Source organism: Bactrocera neohumeralis, unplaced genomic scaffold (assembly GCF_024586455.1).
Source record: "Bactrocera neohumeralis isolate Rockhampton unplaced genomic scaffold, APGP_CSIRO_Bneo_wtdbg2-racon-allhic-juicebox.fasta_v2 cluster10, whole genome shotgun sequence".
Lineage (NCBI taxonomy): Eukaryota > Metazoa > Arthropoda > Insecta > Diptera > Tephritidae > Bactrocera > Bactrocera neohumeralis.
This window is the reverse complement of record NW_026089623.1, coordinates 1567361-1584806: the sequence shown is the minus strand read 5'-3', so window position 1 is coordinate 1584806 and position 17446 is coordinate 1567361. Positions and strand designations below refer to the sequence as shown.

The 17446-nt window shown below is 36.1% G+C and overlaps 1 long non-coding RNA gene across 1 annotated transcript in view; it reads right to left on the bottom strand.

Moving 5' to 3' along the window:
- Positions 1 to 8714: 8714 nt before the first annotated feature.
- Positions 8715 to 17446, bottom strand: part of LOC126765000 (uncharacterized) — a 55100-nt gene continuing 46368 nt past the window's right edge. The window contains exons 2-3 of the long non-coding RNA XR_007668217.1: positions 10137 to 10293; positions 8715 to 8917 (exon numbers count right to left, since the gene is read on the bottom strand). This is a non-coding gene — a long non-coding RNA (uncharacterized LOC126765000). The remainder of the gene's footprint in view (positions 8918 to 10136; positions 10294 to 17446) is intronic.

Genomic DNA, 17446 nt, shown 5'->3' with positions numbered 1-17446 from the left:
CTATCTTACCTTAATAGGCTCCATCACGGTAGTTAAACCAGTTTCGTCCAAATTATAGATATCTTTTGGCTGAAATGTGGACTTTTCAAACAACGTAGTAAGGTTTTTGAAAAAACTTTCCACTGCTGATTTAGTAAAACCGCGTAATCTTGCCAAACTGATCTTTTCAGGTTTACGAAGAGATATAGAATCATTTCTTTTAAAAAATCCGTAAAGCCAATCGTCTCCAGCTTCTTTGGATTTTTCCCAGGCAGTTGGAGTAACCAAATTTTTAGCTTTAGCGTAATCATATGCAAACTTTTTTAAAGTTTGATAAGTTAAGCCGTAAGAATAAAAAGCACATTTCTTGACGTAATCACAAATATCGGTTTCTTGTTGCTTATTAAATGTCTGGCGAGATGTGAATTTCTATTGAAATTTAAAATAATCATCAGAGCTGCTATCATTGCCAGAATCTGAAAGATTGCCAGATGGTGCCTTATGTTTTAAACGCATGATTAGAGTTGTTCTATTTATTCCGTATTTGATGGCAGCTGTAGTTTGCGTTTCAGTCCCATTTCTGATATCCGTTATTGCCTTTCTAATATTATCTTCATTTATGGCACACCGATTAGTCTTTTTTTGCAATTGCGTACTATTTTCAAACATTCAAAAATGTCAAATGTACCCCAACTGAGTTTACTTTAGAAATTTCAATGTTCTTACCTTTTCAATTCTTTTATTCTTAAATTTCCAAATCTTTTCAAAAGTATCAGAATAATACTAGTTAAGTTCATTTAGCACTTTAAAATGGTGTTCAATTGACTTCACAAATGTCTTGCATATCACCGCCACAAAATAACACAGAACGCAGAGAAAAGAGAAAAACACGTGTTGCTTCACCAAAATGTATAAACACTAACTGGTAAACTTCAACCTATTGAATAAAATCAATTACTTCACCATTCCTAATTTATAAATGCGATTGATTTTACTGGCTTGACTTCGAAAAGGCCATAGTCAAATGTGCCCCAAAGTCAAAGGTACCCCAGTTTCCCCTACCAAATTTCAAAGGAATCGGTTCAGTAGAACTTGAGATATCATGTCAACCACCTCAAAAAAAGTAGTTTCGAGAAAAACACGGTTAAAGTTTAGGAGACAATTCTAGTGAACACGGACGCTACTTTACAAAATCGGCTGTACTATCTCCGAAAATAAGTAGAATTTTGCAAAGTCCTTCCAAGGTCATATTTTTGAAAGTCTAAACCTTCAAAATATGCAAAAAAAAATTGATTTTTTTTAAATCCTAGACCAGAATACCCTTTTAAGTATTTACCTGACTTCAAGGGAGATTCTGCGTCTTACCCAAGTTTGGCGATATGTCGGCAAAATCATGTAAAATCATACTTACCGGTTGCTATGAACACCTTGGTTCAAATTACAAGTTTAGACTTGATTAACTATTTACCTGAATACAAATGAGATTCCGTTTTTTGCCCAGGTTGGGATGTGTCGGGCAATTCGTTACGAGTTGCTACAAAGAGGGCTCAGGGGGTATTATATTCCTATGGGGATATTTAGAAATAAAATTATCCTATCTGCTAACTCCACTCTCGCATCATTTAATACGTTTAAGGTGCGCAAAAAGATATCCAGTGTAACAAAAAAAAATTGTTGTTGTAAGGCTGTGTTATTAATAAGCGTATTATGACCTAAAGCGGTAACAATGAGCTCTTAGCTGCTTTGAACGAGCGAGCTAGAGAGAACGTTTTATCTGTCTTCGAAGACATTTATGTGATGTCTTATTCTCATCTAGACCAAACGACCTTCCCTCAGAACTGGAAGTTGCGCAAGGGCTTCAAACTAGTTATGGCGTTATGAATTCGCAGACACATATACTTAGGTATCAAAAATTAGCCTTATCGATCAAGACCATTTTTACACTAATATTAGTCAACTGGGATTTAATTAAACTATAAACAACCAATTACTATCTGATTGTTCGCCGTTTCAGAAGATACAGAAGGTTAATTTTATGTCAGAAAAAGACGTACTTTCGAATGGTTATGTACACTAAAGCATTGAAGACAATTATAAACAAAATGAATAAGCTGACTATCAGTATGATGAAGTTGATGTCAAGTTATCAGGATGTAAGTATGAAATCAATAATTAAAACTAAAATCGCTCCTACCGTTACTAACAAAAATAAACGGTAAAGAGCTTCTCATTCTTATTGACATACATAGGTACTCCAAAAAACTATATTAATCCCTTGACATTTATTGAAGAAATTACACAATTGAAAAATTTTAAACAAAAGTCGATAAATAGTGAACATGTAATTAACAAAAAATTACAAAAAAAAAATCATTTTAGAACACACCTCAATGTTTAACTTGCAATCAAGCACGTTTGTTGCTTATATCGGAAACAGTTTTTTGAAACAAATCGATGAATAAATTGACACTGTTGAGTATATATTAAAGGGTTGCAAGAATTAATTCACGCTATGAATGCAACAGAGAACTTATGAATTCATCTCATAACTCGAGTTGAGCGCCGACGCTGAGTTGGAATTATGTAAATGCAGATACAGAGAAGACATTGTGAGTTGTTGTTTATCGCTAGCAGGTAGACTCAGCTCATTCCTCTCATAAACAAACCCAACTCACACTCATATAATCAACCAGCAGTGAATGCAAAGCGTTAGCGTTCGCTTAGTAGTGGAATAGTGTGTGATCGTCACTTATTGTTATGTCAATTCATTGTTTCTCTCATTCTTTTAACAGAACAGTGTGCACCCATAGTGTTCAGCTAAGCAAGCAAATAGAGAAGATAAACGGAAGGGTTTTCCCCACTACAAGTTTGCCTGCATTGTACTGGCCGTAGACCAGTGGTCGGCATGAGAGGATCTGCCACTGTGTTGGTGAGCACGAAAAAGAGTGGCCCGGTGAGAAATTGGAATTAAAATTAAGCAAATTTTATAATTAATTAAGAGTATAATGAAAATTAACAAAACGTCTTTTAAGGATATATTCCCTATTATCTTTAAAAGACTTGGAACATAAAAGGCATTGCATGGCACCAAAGCCATTTAGAATCATAAAATATTTCTCGCAGGGCATATTTGGTTTTGCGCTATAGTCTTGCGTGATGTTAATTCGTTGCTGGCTCCATGGATAAATTGATCCGAAAGTCCTCTCTTCGCTTTCTGAGAGAGCCCATGATCTCACGGTTTGGTATGGCAATACTGAAAGTTCATGGGCTACGAATCAGGTGACAAGCAAAACAATGAACTGCCAGACAAAAAGCTAGACGAAATTAGTGAGAAATGAAATTTCATTGAACTGTGCGAACATATTTTGGCAAAATAAATGTTTATGTAAATTAATTAATGATTTTGCATTTTAGCATTTATATATGCATGCATTTTCAAAGTGTTTAATTTAGTGTTTTGTATAATTTATTAAATACCCAATCTAATATTTTTCAGCAGTGGCATCATTGGCAAATGTTATAAAAAATGTGGACTTTGACAGCGCTCTCTCGAATCAAAGAGTTTCGGATCAATTTATCCATGGCTGGCTCGACAACGACTGAACGATAGAGCGTAAGCGTACGTGTGAAGCGCTGAACACATAGAGAGCGACAGACTGCAAACTACATCTGTCAAATATTAAAATACACACGTTCTTATGGGCAGTGTTATTTTGACAGCTGCACGACTGCAAGCCAACAGTTGTCGCTCTTGCTAACTTCAATTTAATCCTATATTTGCCAACGACAGTAGAGTTGACAGTAGAATGGAAGATAGAGAGATGAGGTAGAGTGGTGATGCCACGAATATGTAAAATGTTAAATTATTCACAGCTCTAACAAACTTGAAGAAATTTTACAAATAAAAGCATAAAATAGCTCATTATAGCTCTATTATATCATTTGTAATAACAATTGATAATTTAAAGCAAAAATATTTACCTATTCACTTATTTTTTGCATAAAAAATTTCATTTTGAACAAAATATTAAAATTTCATTGAAGTGAAAGGAATTAGTATGGCCACAACGAAATTGTGTACATACAAAATGGACAACTGCGTTGTTTTGTGTACATGCCGGCCATTGTGTTGTTGTTGCTGCTCCAAATTTACATGTAGTAAGATGAACAACGACGTTTTCAGTTCACTGTCGTGCTGCTGCAGTCTGTCGCAGTCATTGTGTTTACCACTTGAAGTTAGTTTGCAAAATTTTGCTATGAAATGCCGACCACTGCCGTAGACGCTTAACCGAGACAGTTTATTAAATATTTAAATTCGTCATTTGTTTTGTGTATATGAAGATAAAAGGGGGTAAAATAGTTTTGGCATGGCATAATTGACCGCGAAATTCAGTGCAATTGTTTGCTAATATTTGCCATGTTGTAATACAATTTACACCTGTGTCTCTGTTTTACAAAAATAGGTAACATTAGATGAATCTGCATCGTCAACCCAGTCGACGCCTGTACTAAGGCAGCAAATTAATGAAATTAAGGATAATATAGTGAAAGGGAAATATACAGGGGTTATTGAAGCTGGGAAAAGAAAGGTTTGGGAAATTTTTGGCAAGGTTGAAAATAGTGGCAGTTTGGTAGGAGATGTTGTTGCATGCAAAAATTGTAACAGCGTTTTTAAATTTATGAATAGCACGTCTAACCTTGTGAAACATAAATGCTATAAAAGTTTAAAAAATCTTTCGTATAACCCAAAGATATTAGTGGGCAACGACACAAAAAAAATGTTGCTGATACGTTCACCGAATGGGTCACTAAAAATTGCAGATCATTCAAGATGATCGAAGATGCAGGACTGAAAAAAATGTACGGATCTAATACTTTCAATTGGAGCTAAGTATGGGTCATAGTAACATAGTTCAAAAATCTATTGAGGAGTGTTCAGATATAAGGGAAATATGTAAAAAGTGCATCAAACTTGTAACATATTTTAAAAAGTCTGGAGCTAATGCACAACTAAAAACCACACTAAAAAGTTTTTCTGTAGCTAGATGAAATTCAATCTATTATTTATTGCAATCTGTTCAAAGCAATTGGATCGATATTATAAACATTTTACAGATAAAAAGTCAAACCCATGGAATAAGTAACATCAGCTTAAATACTTTAACAGATATAATAAATATTTTGAAAAAGTTCGAAGAAACATCAAAAGAATTAGAAGGAGCTAACTTCTTCTTCTTCTTAATTGGCGTAGACACCGCTTACGCGATTATAGCCGAGTTAACAACAGCGCGCCAGTCGTTTCTTCTTTTCGCTACGTGGCGCCAATTGGATATTCCAAGCGAAGCCAAGTCCTTCTCCACTTGGTCCTTCCAACGGAGTGGAGGTCTTCCTCTTCCTCTACTTCCCCCGGCGGGTACCGTCAATACTTTCAGAGCTGGAGTGTTTTCATCCATCCGGACAACATGACCTAGCCAGCGTAGCCGCTGTCTTTTAATTCGCTGAACTATGTCAATGTCGTCGTATATCTCGTACAGCTCATCGTTCCATCGAATGCGATATTCGCCGTGGCCAATACGCAAAGGACCATAAATCTTTCGCAGAATCTTTCTCTCGAAAACTCGTAACGTCGACTCATCGGTTGTTGTCATCGCCCAAGCCTCTGCACCATATAGCAGGACGGGAATTATGAGCGACTTATAGAGTTTGCTTTTTGTTCGTCGAGAGAGGACTTTGCTTCTGAATTGCCTACTCAGTCCGAAGTAGCACCTGTTGGCAAGAGTTATCCTGCGTTGGATTTCTAGGCTGACATTGTTGGTGGTGTTTACGCTGGTTCCAAGATAGACGAAATTATCTACGACTTCAAAGTTATGACTGTCAACAGTGACGTGAGAGCCAATTCGCGAGTGCGACGACTGTTTGTTTGATGACAGGAGATATTTCGTTTTGCCCTCGCTCACTGCCAGACCCATTTTCTGTGCTTCCTTGTCCAGCCTGGAGAAAGCAGAACTAACGGTGCGGGTGTTGAGGCCGATGATATCGATATCATCGAGGTAGGCAGCCTGTTTTCTCTCCGCTGCGACACGGCACTCTTCGTCGTACCAGCTGTTCTTTTGCACTTTCCGAAAACCAATGGCTTCGGTTGCAGCTGTACGTAAGGAGTTTGAAATGCCGTCCCACAGTTCCCTTATACCGAGTTGTTGACGAGTGCTCTCAGAGAGCAGGAGTGCAAGTCGAGTAGAAAATCGTTCGGCTGTCTGTTGTGATTGCAGCTTCTCGACGTCGAACCTCCCTTGTGTTTTTTGGCGTGCGTTTTTCGCTGCACAGAGGAGGGTGCGAATCTTGACTGCAACAAGATAGTGGTCCGAGTCGATGTTAGGACCTCGGAGCGTACGCACGTCTAGAACACTGGAGACGTGTCTTCCGTCTATCACAACATGATCGATCTGGTTGGTGGCTTTTCGATCCGGAGACAGTCAGGTAGCTTGATTTATTTTTTTGTAGTGCGATCTACTACCATAGATAACCATATTTCGGGCCCCGGCGAAGTCAATCCACCTCAACACATTTGGGGAAGTTTCGTCGTGGAGGCTGAATTTACCGACCGTAGTGCCAAAGATACCTTCTTTGCCCACCTTGGCGTTAAAGTCGCCAAGCACGATTTTGACATCGTGGCGGGGGCAGCTCTCATAAGCGCGCTCCAAGCGCTCATAGAAGGCATCTTTGATCACCTCGTCCTTCTCTTCCGTCGGGGCGCAAATCAGCGATATGTTGAAGAACCTCGCTTTGATGCGGATTGTGGCTAGACGTTCATTCACCGGAGTGAATGATAGTACTCGGCGACGGAGTCTCTCTCCCTCTCATCCGAGGCTTGTTGTTCCTTTTCATTGGGGGTGTTTTTTACGTGGCGGGTCCCAAACCCAGGGCACAACCCTATGTAGGGGATGTTTCGCCTTCTCACTTTAGCTCGCCTTCGAACGAATGTTCTTTGGCTACCCAGAGGATACTTGGTCAAAGACCAGAATTTGTGAGCTGCTTGAGCGATGTGTAAAAGAATCGTTTCTGGCCACTCCCAAGTGAATGGCGATCAGAGAACTTTCCTCACTTGCGTGAACTTCTACACATGACTCCATCCTCCATCACTACAACGGCTTACCAGGAGATATTATGTCGAGGTTATTGTGCCTATTTATAATAGTGTGATACGGCTGTCGTCCTGCTAGAAATCTATGATCTAACGTTAAAAAATCTTTAAATTGGATGTCTGTAATTTTAAGCCGAGGTGGGCAGTATATAGCCGTCAGTTATAAGTCTCCGCAGCGACTTTTTATAGATATTGTTGTAGATTGTAACTGCGTGTAGCATGAGATTCTAATTCGTGGTGGTTTAATCGTTTTCTAACCAACACTGTCCCGGTATAAAGAAAGAATACATTAAGAAATCTAATAAGCTCCAATTTATGTTGGTAACACCGTTATTATTCCATTTACAAAATGTTCAATACACTAATTATACTCTCGCAACAATGTTGCTAAGGAGAGTATTATAGTTTTGTTCACATAACGGTTGTTTGTAAGTCCTAAAACTAAAAGAGTCAGATATAGGGTTATATATACCAAAGTGATCAGGGTGACGAGTAGAGTCGAAATCCGGATGTCTGTCTGTCCGTCCGTCCGTCTGTCCGTCCGTCTGTCCGTCCGTCCGTCCGTGCAAGCTGTAACTTGAGTAAAAATTGAGATATCATGATGAAACTTGGTACACGTATTCCTTGGCTCCATAAGAAGGTTAAGTTCAAAGATGGGCCAAATCGGCCCACTGCCACGCCCACAAAATGGCGGAAACCGAAAACCTATAAAGTGTCATAACTAAGCCATAAATAAAGATATTAAAGTGAAATTTGGCACAAAGGATCGCATTAGGGAGGGGCATATTTGAACGTAATTTTTTTGAAAAGTGGGCGGGGCCCCGCACCCTACTAAGTTTTTTGTACGTATCTCGGAAACAACTATAGCTATGTCAACCAAACTCCGGAGAAGAACTCTGGAAGAAATCGGATAATAACCACGCCCACCCCCCATACAAAGGTTATGTTGAAAATCACTAAAAGTGCGTTAACCGACTAACAAAAAACGTCAGAAACACTAAATTTTACGGAAGAAATTGCAGAAGGAAGCTGCACTTAGGCTTTTTTTAAAAATTGAAAATGGGCGTGGCCTCGCCCACTTATGGACCAAAAACCATATCTCAGGGAACTACTTGACCGATTTCAATGAAATTCGGTATATAATATTTTCTTAACACCCTGATGACATGTACGAAATATGGGTGAAACCGGTTCACAACCACGCCTTCTTCCAATATAACGCTATATTGAATTCCATCTGATGCTTTCTCTGTATAATATATACATTAGGAACCAATGATGATAGTGGAATAAAACTTTACAAAAATACGGTATTTGAAAAATATGTAAATGACGTATAATGAAATCTCGATTATCACTTTATCATGCGAGAGTATAAAATGTTCGGTGACACCCGAACCTAGCCCTTCCTTACTTGTTTTTTACTTAAAATTTGCAACATTTGGTTTTGTGATTTGATTATCTCTTGAATCATATTTTTCATTGTAGTCATAAATTGTGTCATATAGTACATTTGGTAAGGTTTCATCATAATTTCGACGCTTCCACTTGATTGGTTTTGGGGCAATTTCACCTACATTTTGTAGCATTATTTTTAAGATTACAGGAATATCAATAATTTTATTAGGATTCCTCCACATTTTTTACATTTTTAATTTAAATCCTCTTTTTTAAGAGTACATTTTGATGTAGGATTTAAATCACCACACAGACGGTGCGTAGGGTGCAATACACTTTCGTGTAACCATACTCTCCGCAGTTTGTCCATTTCTTTTTTGTGGTTCCTCAACGGTAATTCTGCAATGAAACAGATTGAGATTTTAAGTCATAAATCGTTATGAAACACATCAATTTTTCTTAAGTTGGTTAGAATTTGTCATCAATTCTGTTTTGATCAATGGTTGTGGAACTTTGTTCCTGTTTAAAATATTTATTACTGATTTTATACCAAAACCACATTCTTCCATTGCTTCTTTAACATCGTTAGAGTCTACCGAAGACTCCACATCTTTTATGACAACTAGTAGGCCTTTTAAGCTCTTTAGTTGGTAAGAGTAGTAATTCTTGCTCACGCAACTGTGGTGCTACCTTTTGCATCGGCGTTAGGCCCTTTGCCAAGTAAGACAAATCTGTTGCCATTTAGAATTTCTGGCTTTTTACCATTTGTTGTGCCTTTTTTGGTATTGACCGCTGATTTATCTGGACTTGACTTCCTTTTTACGTTTGTGTAGCGATCAGTACCAGTTTGAACAGATGGCGGAGTGCTCGCTGGTACGTTCTTACTGGTTGCTCCCAGCGCCTCAGTAGATACAGTAATAAACCTTTGCTTTGTTTACATACATATACTCAACTCTAGAAAATCTTAGGGTGTTGTGTAACTCTTTTTATTGCTACTTTCATGGTAATTAGAGTGTTGTGTTAGCATTTAAGCTACATATAAGTTTTAATGTTTGATGAGCATCATTTTAATAGATATTATGTAATACAAGTGTTTGCGTTATTTAAGTGATTATTTCGAAATACTTTGCATGTTTCTTAAATTTTACTGGGATGTTACTTGTTATATAAGTTTTTTTTCAATAAGTGTTAAACATGCTTCAAGAATTTCTTAAATTTTGTAAAGATATAGTCCTGGGCGGTAAACTTTCGTTTGACAGATACAAATTGATTAGCCGTTACAACAGAAAATTAGTAAGAATTATAAGAATATAATTTTACAAACAATTTATTTCAATAAAATAAGCGAATTTAAAGACAGGAAAGAAAATTAGCTTAGGAAATCAGCACCTTTTATGTTTTCTGTCGGTCAAATGTTAACAAATACAGCCGAGAAATCTAATATATAACAACTCACTACTTACAAAATATCTGATTATCAGGAAATCAATATTTTAAGGACGAAATATGACACACTTTGACGTTTAAGTCATCTATTAATAAGAATATACCATATATAAATCATTTTTGATTTATATTAAAAAAACAATATTTATAGTTTTTGCCTCGTATTTACTACCTCAATATATACAGCATTGCGTTGCTACCGCTGAAAATCCAAGATGGCCGCTATTCACCCCTCAGAAAGCTACCACGAAAAGGTTTTCTACCTTGGTCAGCGCGTTTGTTGTTGCCCGATTGCTGTTTTCTGCTGACTGCGTTCTTTGCTTCGTTTCCTTTTATATAATTAATTATAAAAGATTACAACATAGAGATAAGTTTAATCCTCATAGAAAGAAAATTAAATTATATAAGATAATTAAATAATAAATTCTGAAAAAAAACACAAAAGTATAACTTATACAACTTAAAACTAAAATAAAACAAATAAGGAAGCGCTAAAATCGGGTGTCGAACATTCTATACTCTTGCAACTTGCAAGTTGGCAAAACTTAATATTAAACAAGTAAGAAAGGGTTAAGTTCGGGTCGCAGATTTGAAAATGTGCGCATGTCACAAATGTTCGAAGCGTAAACAATGGAAATTCCATCGAGTACGTACATGCATACATACATATAGACATACATTTGTTGTATGTATGTACTCGATGGAATTTACATTATATATATAACATATGTATTTTAAATAGAACAGAAGTGCACGAGCAGGAGTCAAATCGTTACATCCGTGAACGTATCACTCGTCACGTAAAAGCCTGTATTTCGTATTATGACATACGTGATCGTAACGCTTCTATCGTAATCTGGCATGATGACATACGTGAACGAGTATATAAATGTATCATTTCGTCCGAATCGTCATTCGAACGCAAACTACAAATCGTAATTGACAAATTTATGGAAATGTGAGGAAATTTTATGTTTTTTATAATTTTTAGTAATAAAGAACATAAACAAGAAACCAATGAATGGAATATCTCATTAAAAATTTAAAAAAATTAATGTTTGTATGAACGAAATTTTTGTATTTTAGTCACATATACATTAGGGTGTGCCATTCTGAGGCAACATTTTTTTTCAACTGAAAAACAGGCTAAAAACTTTCGAAAATGTGAAAAAAAAGTCGCTCAAAAGATGAGCTCTTAATAATAATATTAAGAGGTGCCTATTTCAAATTTTCTGTTTTCCATATAAATAACATGGAAAAAAAAATCATTTTTTTTCTTATTCTTATAGTTTTACAATGAAGCATTGTAAAAATGAACTGAAACATGATTCTTACAGGAAATTGAACGCTCTACAGAGTCTCTTAAAAATTTTTTCATAAAAGTGAACTCAACTGAAGATATTCAAACTTAAAAATCGAAATATATGAAATTTTGACTTTTATTCTATTAGACTAATAGTGATGACTTGATGACTGCGTCCGCTGCTGCTAACAACGTAAACGAATGCTCGTTTCTCTTTATTGACCTATGATCGACATTGTCTCTCTTTACGTTACAGTTCGCGGCGATATGACCGCGCTGCCCGCACTAATAGCAGAAATAGTGGAGAACGTAGAATCGTGGCTCGTGTCAGTTGCCACGACCTATCTCGACAGGATAAAATCTATGTCTTGCTAACTGTCAAATCTATGGCTATTGCCATTGCCAAATCTGTATGTGGGCATTTGTTATCATAAGATAATCATTTGCGCAAAAGCGTAGGGTAGGTAGGTTCGAGCTGATGTAGCGCATGCTTTGAGCTCTTGAAAAATTTATTTATCATTTGCGAAGGTAGCATTTGGGTAGGTAGCTGATGTAGAAAATAAAAAAAGGATAAAGATCCTTTGTTTACAAATGTGTTTCTGGGAAATATAAGATAATAAAAAAAGGATAATGGTCCTTTTTTACAAATGTATTTCTGGGAAAAATAAGAATTCATATTTTTGGACTACTATCTAATAATTGTGGCATACATTTTATATACCAATTAAAATAATAAATTTAAAATGAGCAATGATATTTTGATTTTTGCTAGTATAAGTTTATTAAATTTAAAATTTCGCATTAACAATACGACTATTAAACTAAATATTAATTTTTTGAAAAAATGTTATTTTGAAAATGTACTTTATTTTTATAATATAACACAACTGTCTTAATACTCGCTCTTCTAATTTTCATATTACCGAAATGAAAATGCCGTCGGCATATGTGCAAATGGGATGTGTTGCCTCTTCGAAATTTTCATAGAAATGAAAACTGCGCTGTCAAACTGCTGAAGTGACAGCTTATAGCTTACGATATATGGCATACGAATTAGTTTGCCATATATCGTAAGCTATAAGCAATGTGGAGTGTCCACAGGCAATAGGCACGGTAATACAGTTAGTAAGACATAGATTTTATCCTGTCGAGATGCCCCGTTATGGGCGCGCAATGTAACTGCACAGTGAAAAACGCTACTCCCTTCTCTCTTTGACGTGGGATGACGTGAGAGTTCACGACATTTGGATTTTTGCCGTGGAAACGTGTCAGCTGATTGCTCTCTCACAACGCAGGGTTGCCAATATCGATATACTGTAGTAATTATCAACTTTTATAACTCAATCTGTTCAATATGTTTCAATATGTTTGAAATTTTCATAAAATAACTCAAAATCAGAGTCGAATGCTTTTATTTATAAACATGTAAACTATTTTTAATAGTTTGTTTTCAGTTTTGATTATTTATATTGTAAAAAATTGTAATTGAGAACAAAGATGGCTGATTTCTGCGTTCTTACCACGTTTTTCACTGTGCACACATTTTGCCGATGAGGAAGGAAAAGGAAGGAAGGCAGTAGCGTTTTTGAATGTTTCTGCTATAAAACACTTGATGTTTTGCATCTTTTTGTTACGGTTATTCGAAGATTTTTCCCCTTTTTCAGCGTTTTTCGAGCACACTGCAACATTTGCGATTCTAATTGGGATTCAACTGTACCGCTTTTACACTGCTTCTCTCTTTCTCATTCTTCTGAAAGCTTTACTTATAAAATGGCTAACGGTGGTAACGCGTCTCTTGTTTCTATAACAACAACAAAATGTTCGTATTGCTCCGGCAGACTTGAAAGAAGAATAATTGTCACTAACTCATCTTTAATTTCAATGCCGATTTGTGATAATTTTTCAACAACCGATGTAAAATCATTTAAATATTTCGGCATACCTTCATTGTCACTAACTTATTTTAAACAGTTTCTTGTATAACGACACTTTATGCACAGGCCCACTTGGCTGATGCAATTTTTCTAGCACTTTCCACGCTTATGTAGACGACTTGCATTGCTTGATATGGCCAAGCTGCGACGCTTTCACGCTTAGAGTTATTGTAGTCAATGATTTTTCGTCGAGTGCTTCCCACTCTCCCGCATTTTCTTCATTTTTTTTATCAATCTTTCGTTCACTATATGCCACAGTCCACCGTGTATAAGGACACTTTTCATTTGTACTTTCCACGAATCAAATTTCGTTTCGACCAATTTTTCGATTTGGTACAACGAATTCATTTTTAAGCCTTTTAATGCGACACACAATGAAACCATTACGTGGGAAAAAATACTCTGGGCCCATAACCTATGTTGGAGGTATAACCGAGGATCACCAAATATAACACAATGAAGAAAATTGCAAGTCACGTCTATACTCATGGGCTTTTATACAACGAGTAACTTGAGTTTATACAGAATACAAAATGGAAGGATAAAACTTATACAGAGTTGTATTATTTGGGGGTAGGGTTTATTCGAGTTGTAATAGATAGTGACCGAGTACTTTTTCATCAGTATGTACAAGTATACTGTACATTTTCATGTCCAACCTGATAAGTTGAATATATCGATATAAATACTTTTTTACGCCCAAACCAAAATCTACATATATAAATAAAAATGAATCGTCAAAATGTATGTACGCTCATAACTCAATAACGCCTGGACCAATTTGGCCAATTCTTTTTCTTAAATGTTCGTTGAAGTTCAAAGATGGTTTTTACGGCGAGAAAAATTCGAATAATTTCCGGAAAACCCCGAAAAACAGCCCCCATACAAAGGTTACAATAAAAATGAATGTTTGTTTGTTAGTAACACTAAGAGAACGGTTGAACCAATGTTAGATTGAAGGGTTGTATGTTGTGGATCGGGAAAGGTTTAGAAACAGAATACCTTATACTTTCTATGAGGAAAAGTCGGATAATTGGACCATTCCAAAAATTAACATTTTCCATACACATTTTTTTCAATTTTTGTTTGTTTTGTTTTTCAATATTTTGATTTGTAAATTATTTGAATTGTTCAATTTTGATCGCTTGCTTTTTTATTCCGGCTATCCAAGGAAAAATTATTCAGTGAAAACTTTATGTGTGTTTCACACAATGTGATCAATTGCATATTGAAATTTGTTACGAAGCCACGAAAAGGTCGCGCTAATATTGGTCGGCGTTCTTTTTGCCATCAACGTATGGCAGCACAAGAAAAGGCAAGAAGTACTCCCAAAATGAGATGACATACGTGCGGAATTATGGATCGCGGTCAATCAGCTAGCGATCGTAACGATATCACAGCACGACTTTTTAAACAATAGCTGCGATATTTGATGGTCTTTATCTTGAAGCAACCTATGGTATATATGGCGCTGTTAGATGCTGAATGTATTCTGTTGAGTAGCAAAAAAGATGTTTGCCGCACGCACACATTCTTCTTTGGATGCGGATGGTGATTACACCAGATCAAATTGATGAAATCATTTCAGCGGAAATTCCTGATTCAGAGATAGATCCAGAATTATACGAGGTGGTGAAAACCAATATGGTTCATCGACCTTGCGAACCTTACAATCCCACTTTGGTTTGTATGTCTGACAATAAATGCACGAAACACTACTCATGTGCTTTTCTTTCGGAAACGGAAATGGGGAAATGATGGATATTCACAGTATCGACGTCGTTCACCAGACGACAATGGCAGAACATTTAGCATTTGGAGGCGTGAATATCGAAGTTAACAACACATCGAAGTTGACAACACATGGATCGTACCATATTCGCCACTTTTGTCTAATTCACATTCAAAACACATGTCAATGTTGAATATTGTAGATTGGTGAAATCGATCAAATACGTTTGCTAGTACGTCACCAAAGAAAGCAACATAGCGGTTATTGGCCTTGAACGATATGAGATCAGCAGTATCGAATGGGTGTGAACTGTAATAAAGCGCTTTGTAGGATACTTACCTTTGCAATTCATGAAAGTCTTCCGACTGTTGTGCGTGTCGCGGTTCAGTTTCATTTAAGTCATTGCATATTGTGAATGGTACAGAGTGTGCAACTTTTTGAGAAGCATGCCAGCAGTTGCATTTGCTGGAATATGATAATCACTGGAAACAGACGATAAGCGATAGTTACTTCGCATGCCACTGAAGTTCGCATACTTTTCGCGAAGATCATTTCGACATATCAGCCTTCAAATTCGCGTTAATTATGGGATACGAAAAACTGACATTGCCAACGACATTTTACATTGTATTCGCTTAAAATTGGAAATGGGCAAATTTCGGTGGATACTTCCAGTGGTTTGATATCAATTTCACCTCCCTTTTGTCAATTCACTTCAACGGAAGATGAATTCATCACGAATGTTTATCCGAACATTGGTCAAATTATCGTAACTGCAATTGCTTGAGTGCACGCGCAGTTTTAGCTGCCAAAAATACCGATGTTGTTGACTTAAACTGGAAGATTCAAAGTCAAATTCTGGGAGGTTTGCGCTCATATAAATCGATCGATCGTCTTGACAAGAAAGACGAAACCGTAATTTATCCAGTGGAATTTCCAAATTGCATCTCACAGTTGGATCTGTCATTATTACGTTTCACACAATGTGTGTAATGGAACCCGACTGATTATGACGCAGTTATCCAATACAAGGGACAGCCATTTCAGTTTAAACGTATTCAATTTCCAGGGAAAATTGTCTTCGCGTTGACAATCAGCAGGACACAAGGAAATCGGGAAATGCTATGTTTTTCACACGGCCAGATGTATGTGGCGTGTTGACGAGTTGGAAACCCATCTTCTCTGTATATTTACGCACCAGAATAGAAATCAAAAAATTATGTTTATTAAGTTGCGCTACATTAAAAAAAATGTAGAAAAATCGAAAATAAATCATTTTCGACACAATATAATTTCAACTTTTTTTTCATTTCAAAACACATAATTTCAGGCAGGACAACGGCTGCGGGGTCAGCTAGTAGTTTATAACTAAATAAAAAACATAAAATCTGTACCAAACAATATATGTTTTATTTCGTTAGATTTTATTTATTTTCTAGTACATATGCTTGTACATAACATATATTGCATTTTCCACACCACCATGAGGAATGCAACTAGTCGTGATAGCGATTTTTAAGAAGTCTATATTCAGAGTTTTTTCATAGGGACGCTACAAAAAGTAGACCAATAGGGACAGGAAACGACGCCATATTTTTTCCCGCTTCTCTTCAGTAAGGTTTGCTATATTTGCACACAGCGAATGTCACAACTGATTTATTGAGTTCCATACAAAACGGCATCGAAAGTACTTTCATAGTAGTACCTCGTTATTTAAAAACTAAACCTAGAACTACATAATAATATTGGAATTATTTATACTCTTGCAATATGTTGCTACAAAGTACTTTATAATAGTTTTTTTCACTTAACGGTTGTTTGTATTACCTAAAAGTAATCGAGGTAGATATAGGGTTATATATATGATCACCCCTATTCTGTGCACTTGACAAATTAATAAAATATTGAAAATTAAGTCAAATATTGATCAAGCGAGAAATATTTTGGTATTCTGTGACAATCCTGATAAAAGTAAAAGCTTCAATTCGCAAAGCTTTTCCCCACAAATAAATGGAAATGGTGAATAAAATAATGTAAATAGAAACAGCTGATTTCTATTCAAATTGTATTGATAGCCATATGCGTGCAGTTAATTGCTCCTATGGTGATTTTTATTCCAAATTGTCTAAAAAATCTGGAATATATTTCAAATAAATTAGCTTAAATTAGTAGATTATTAATACTTGCCCCGTTTTTATAAAAGTTTCTTCTTGAACAAAGGTAATCTCGCTCTCTGCTATCGTCGCGTAAACATTTCAAATGCCGCGCGCGATTCCTATTCTCACAATTTTCATCTTCGTTTAACAATAATAACAAAAGTAAAAAATAAATATTAAATAGATATTTAATTCATAACGAGCACTGTCAAGAGCATTTGACATCTTAACAACTTGTGTATAAAGAAAAGAGGTTTTTATTTTAGACACAGTATACGAAATGCTTGATAAATTTCAAATTTTGAAAAATTAGAAATGTGTTGAATTTGTCAAGTGCACAGAATAGGGGTGGGTATA